Consider the following 7,031-nt stretch of genomic DNA (forward strand, 5'->3'; position numbering starts at 1 on the left):
CAGCTGGAGTTTCTCGGGACCTGGCCACCCCTCCCCCACAGTGTCTTAGCCCGCTCGGATCTCAGAGCGCTCGGATCTCAGTGCGCAGGCGCCATAGCACAGTAGGACCTGTGCCTCACGAATACCCTGCCCCTCCCCCAAAGAAAGCAGCCTCCATTCAAGGGGTTTTTTTCCTTCTGTTTCTTTGATAGTTTGTCTTTGATAAATAGACAGAATGAGCAAGAAACTGAAAAAGAATTTAACCCTGGACAGCTTTTATACAGATAAAGAGCAGACTCCAAACCCTGAGGAGACTAAAAACAAACAGTCCCCAGGTGAATCCCCGAAGGAAGAGACCTTATGTCCCTCAGCACAGATGAATCTCATGGAGGAAATTAAAAAGGCTCTCACAAGGGAGCTAGAAGAAAAATGGGAAAAGGAGAGGGAGGCTCTGCAAAAGGAGAGGGAGGCTTGGCAAAAGAGCCTGGAGAAGTCAGTTAAAGAGAGAGTGGATAAAGAAACCAAATCCTTGAAAAATAGGATTAGTGAACTGGAAACAGAAAACAGCTCTCTAAAAAACAAAATTGGCGAAATGGAAAAAAATTCCACAGAACAAAAGAACTCAATTGGACAATTAGAAAAAGATCTTAAAAAAGTGAGTGAAGAAAATACCTCACTGAAAATCAGGGTCGAACAATTGGAATTGAATGACTCGAGGAGACAAGAAGAATCAGTCAAGCAAATCCAAAAAAATCAAACAATGGAAAAGGATGTGAAATACCTTCTGGGGAAGACAACAGACCTGGAAAACAGATCCAGGAGAGACAACCTGAGAATCATCGGACTTCCAGAAAAGTATGATGAAAAAAAAAGCCTGAACACTATCTTCCAGGAAATTATCAAAGAGAACTGCCCAGAAGTCATAGAAACAGAAGGTAAAATAGACATTGAAAGAATTCATCGATCCCCTACTGAAAGGGATCCTAAAATCAAAACACCAAGGAATATAGTGGCCAAATGCCAGAACCCTCAGGCAAAGGAAAAAATACTGCAAGCGGCTAGAAAAACCCAATTCAAGTATCAAGGAGCCACAATAAGGATCACCCAGGATCTGGCAGCATCCACATTAAAGGATCGAAGGGCCTGGAATATGATATTCCGAAAGGCTAAGGAACTTGGTATGCAACCAAAAATAACTTACCCAGCGAGATTGAGCATCTTTTTCCAGGGAAGAAGATGGACATTCAACGAAATAAGCGAATTTCATCTATTTCTGATGAAAAAGCCAGAACTTAACAAAAAATTTGATCTACAAGCACAGAACTCAAGAGAAATCTAAAAAGGTAAAGATTAATCTTGGGAACTATATTTCGGCTGTAAAGATGTATAAAGAATACATGTATACCTTGTTCTAGAAACTAGTTGTGGAAAGGACATTGTACTAGAAAAAAGGGAAAGTGGGGGTACTACATTTCATGAAGAGGCAAAGAAAACCTAGTAAATCTGAGAGAAAGAATGGAGAGGAATGAAAATAGTGAGTATTTTACTGCTTTCAGAATTGGCAGTAAGAGAAGAATTTTAGACATATTCAATCTATGGTGAAACTTCTCCCACCTCATTGAAAAGTGAGAAGGGAAAAGTGAAAAAGGAAGGAATAAGCTAAGTGGAAGGGAATACGGTAACTGGGAGGGAAAGGGGTAAGTTGGGGGGGGAACTCTAAGGGGGGAGAGGGATACTGAAAAAGGGAGGGCTGTGAGAAGCAAGGGGAGCTCACAAGCTTAATACTGGGAAGGGGGGTAAGGGAGGGGGTAAGGGAGTAAGAAGGGAGAAAAGCATAAACCGGGGTTAACAAGATGGCAAGTAATACAGAATTGGTCATTTTAACCATAAATGTGAACGGGGTAAACTCCTCTATAAAGAGGAAGCGGTTAGCAGAATAGATTAAAAGCCAGAATCCTACAATATGTTGTATACAGGAAACACACCTGAAGCGGGGTGATACATGCAGGTTAAAGGTAAAAGGTTGGAGCAAAATCTACTATGCTTCAGGTGAAGCCAAAAAAGCAGGGGTAGCCATCCTGATCTCAGATCAAGCTAAAGCAAAAATTGATCTAATCAAAAGAGATAAGGAAGGGCACTATATCTTGCTAAAGGGTAGAATGAATAATGAAGAAGTATCTATATTAAATATATATGCACCAAGTAGTGTAGCATCTAAATTCCTAAAAGAGAAATTAAGAGAGCTGCAAGAAGAAATAGACAGTAAAACTATAATAGTGGGAGATCTCAACCTTGCACTCTCAGAATTAGATAAATCAAACCACAAAATAAATAAGAAAGAAGTCAAAGAGATAAATAGAATACTAGAAAAATTAGATATGATAGATCTCTGGAGAAAATGTAATGGGGACAGAAAGGAGTACACCTTCTTTTCAGCAGTTCATGGAACTTATACAAAAATTGATCATATATTAGGACATAAAAACCTCAAACTCAAATGCAGTAAGGCAGAAATAGTGAATGCATCCTTTTCAGACCATGATGCATTGAAAATTACATTCAATAAAAAGCCACAGGAAAGTAGACCAAAAAATAATTGGAAACTAAATAATCTCATACTAAAGAATGATTGGGTGAAACAGCAAATTATAGACATAATTAATAACTTCATCCAAGAAAATGATAATAATGAGACATCATACCAAAATGTATGGGATGCAGCCAAAGCGGTAATAAGGGGAAATCTCATATCTCTAGAGGCCTATTTGTATAAAATAGAGAAAGAGAAGGTCAATGAATTGGGCTTGCAACTAAAAATGCTAGAAAAGGAACAAATTAAAAACCCCCAATCAAACACTAAACTTGAAATTCAAAAAATAAAAGGAGAGATCAATAAAATTGAAAGTAAAAAAACTATTGAATTGATTAATAAAATTAAGAGTTGGTTCTATGAAAAAACCAACAAAATAGACAAACCCTTAGTAAATCTGATTAAAAAAAGGAAAGAGGAAAATCAAATTGTTAGTCTTAAAAATGAAAAGGGAGAACTCACCACTAACGAAGAGGAAATTAGAGCAATAATTAGGAGTTACTTTGCCCAACTTTACGCCAATAAATTCGACAACTTAAATGAAATAGAAGAATACCTCCAAAAATATAGCTTACCTAAACTAACAGAGGAAGAAGTAAATATCCTAAACACTCCTATCTCAGAAAAAGAAATAGAACAAACTATCAATCAACTCCCTAAGAAAAAAACCCCAGGACCAGATGGATTTACATCTGAATTCTATCAAACATTTAAAGATCAATTAACTCCAATGCTAAATAAACTATTTGAAGAAGTAGGGATTGAAGGAGTCCTACCAAACTCCTTTTATGACACAGATATGGTACTGATACCTAAACCAGGTAGGCTGAAAACAGAGAAAGAAAATTATAGACCAATCTCCCTAATGAATATTGATGCTAAAATCTTAAATAAAATATTAGCAAAAAGATTACAGAAAATCATCCCCAGGATAATACACTATGACCAAGTAGGATTTATACCAGGAATGCAGGGCTGGTTCAATATTAGGAAAACTATTAACATAATTGACTATATCAACAACCAACCAAACAAAAACCATATGATCATTTCAATAGATGCAGAAAAAGCATTTGATAAAATCCAACAGCCATTCCTAATAAAAACACTTGAGAGCATAGGAATAAAAGGACTTTTCCTTAAAATAGTTAGGAGCATATATTTTAAACCTTCAGTAAGCATCATATGCAATGGGGAAAAACTGGAACCTTTCCCGGTAAGATCTGGAGTGAAGCAAGGTTGCCCACTATCACCATTATTATTCAATATTGTATTAGAAACACTGGCCTCTGCAATAAGAGTCGAGAAAGAGATTAAAGGAATTAGAGTAGGCAATGAGGAAACCAAACTATCACTCTTTGCAGATGATATGATGGTATACCTAGAAAACCCCAGAGATTCTACTAAAAAGCTATTAGAAATAATTCATAATTTTAGCAAAGTAGCAGGATACAAAATAAATCCCCATAAATCCTCAGCATTCTTATACACCACCAACAAAATCCAAGAGCAAGAGATACAAAGAGAAATTCCATTCAAAATAACTGTTGATAGCATAAAATATTTGGGAATCTACCTACCAAAGGAAAGTCAGGAATTATATGAGCAAAATTACAAAAAAGTTTTCACACAAATAAAGTCAGACTTAAATAATTGGAAAAATATTAAGTGCTCTTGGATAGGCCGAGCAAATATAATAAAGATGACAATACTCCCTAAACTAATCTATTTATTTAGTGCTATACCAATCAGACTTCCAAGAAAATATTTTAATGATTTAGAAAAAATAACAACAAAATTCATATGGAACAATAAAAAGTCGAGAATCTCAAGGGAATTAATGAAAAAAAAATCAAATGAAGGTGGTCTAGCTGTACCTGATCTAAAATTATATTATAAAGCAGCAGTCACCAAAACCATCTGGTATTGGCTTAGAAATAGATTAGTTGATCAGTGGAAAAGGTTAGGTTCACAAGACAGAATAGTCAACTATAGCAATCTAGTGTTTGACAAACCCAAAGATTCTAAATTTTGGGATAAGATTTCATTATTTGATAAAAACTGCTGGGATAACTGGAAATTAGTATGGCAGAAATTAGGCAAGGACCCACACTTAACACCACATACCAAGATAAGATCAAAATGGGTCCATGACCTAGGCATAAAGAACGAGATTATAAATAAATTAGAGGAACATAGGATAGTTTATCTCTCAGACTTGTGGAGGAGAAAGAAATTTGTGACCAAAGATGAACTAGAGACCATTACCAATCACAAAATAGAAAATTTTGATTATATCAAATTAAAAAGCCTTTGTACAAACAGAACGAATGCAAACAAGATTAGTAGGGAAGTAACTAACTGGGAAAACATCTTTACAATTAAAGGTTCTGATAAAGGCCTCATTTCCAAAATATATAGAGAACTGACTCAAATTTATAAAAAATCAAGCCATTCTCCAATTGATAAATGGTCAAAGGATATGAACAGACAATTTTCAGATGAAGAAATTGAAACTATTACCACTCACATGAAAGAATGTTCCAAATCACTATTGATCAGAGAAATGCAAATTAAGACAACTCTGAGATATCACTACACTCCTGTCAGATTGGCTAAGATGACAGGAAAAAACAATGATGAATGTTGGAGGGGATGCGGGAAAACGGGGGCATTGATGCATTGTTGGTGGAGTTGTGAACGAATCCAGCCATTCTGGAGAGCGATCTGGAATTATGCCCAAAAAGTTATCAAACTGTGCATACCCTTTGATCCAACAGTGTTTCTATTGGGCTTATACCCCAAAGAGATACTAAAAAAGGGAAGGGGACCTGTATGTGCCAAAATGTTTGTAGCAGCCCTGTTTGTAGTGGCTAGAAACTGGAAAATGAATGGATGCCCATCAATTGGAGAATGGCTGGGTAAATTGTGGTATATGAATGTTATGGAATATTATTGCTCTGTAAGGAATGACCAGCAGGATGAATACAGAGAGGCTTGGAGAGACCTACATGGACTGATGCTAAGTGAGATGAGCAGAACCAGGAGATCATTATACACTTCGACAACGATATTGTATGAGGATGTATTCTGATGGAAGTGGATTTCTCTGACAAAGAGACTTAACTGAGTTTCATTGGAGAAATGATGGACAGAAACAGCTACACCCAAAGAAGGAATACTGGGAAATGAATGTGAACTATTTGCATTTTTGATTTTCTTCCCGAGTTATTTTTACCTTCTGAATCCAATTCTCCCTGTGCAACAAGAGAACTGTTCGGTTCTGCAAATATGTATTGTATCTAGGATATACTGCAACATGTTTAGCATATATAGGACTGCTTGCCATCCTGGGGGCGGGAGGAGGGAGGGAGGGGGAAAAAACGAAACATAAGTGATTGCAAGGGATAATGTCGTGTAGAAATTATCCTGGCATGGATTCTGTCAATGCGAAGTTATTATTAAATAAAAATAAAATTTATTATAAAAAAAAAAAAAAAAAAAAAAAAAGAAGTCATTTCTCAAATGATAAATGGTCAAAGGGTTTGAAGAGGCAGTTTTCAAATAAAGAAAGTAAAATTATCTATAATCATATAAAATGTTCTATATCACTATTGATTAGAGAATTGCAAATGAAAATAATTCTGAGGTGGCATCTCAAATCTATCAGGTTGTCTAATAAGACAGAAAAGGAAGGAGATACATGGTGAAGAAGATATAGGAAAATAATGATGCTAATGCATTATTGGTGGAATTATGAACTGATCCAACCTGAATCAGGAAAGCAATTTAGAATTTTGCCTAAAGGGTAATAAACATGCATTCCTTTTGACCTTCTACTATTACTACTACCAGATGTGTATTTCAAAGAGATCATAAAAAAGAGTGAAAGGACTTACATGTTATATATCCATATGTATATTATATACATATATGCACATATATAATATACATATCCATCATATATACATGCATATATGTGTGTGTATACGTGTGTGTGTGTGTGTGTGTGTGTGTGTGTGTGTACCCTTTTGTGGTGGCAGAAGTTGGAAATTGAGGTAATACTTATCCATTGAGAAATCACTGAACAAGTTGTGGTATACAAATGTAATGGAATACCATTGTTTCATAAGAAATGATAAGCTGGCAGATTTCAGAAAAACCTGGAAAGATTTATATGAACTGATACTAAGTGAAGGGAAGAGAACATCGTACACGGTGACAGCAACACTCTGTTATACACAATTGTGATGGATTTAGCTCTATTTAGCAATGCAATGAACTAAGATTGTTCTATAAAACTCATGACTGAAAATGCTAACCACATCCAGAGGAAGAACTATGGAATGTGAATGCAGGTTGAAGCAGATTCCTTTTATTCTTTTTTTTTTTTTTTGGTGGTTTTTCTCTTTTGTTCTGCTTTTTCTTTCACAGTAGTATTATTATTATGTGGAAATATTTT

This window comes from Antechinus flavipes, chromosome 5 (genome assembly GCF_016432865.1).
Source record: "Antechinus flavipes isolate AdamAnt ecotype Samford, QLD, Australia chromosome 5, AdamAnt_v2, whole genome shotgun sequence".
Taxonomy (NCBI): Eukaryota; Metazoa; Chordata; class Mammalia; order Dasyuromorphia; family Dasyuridae; genus Antechinus; species Antechinus flavipes.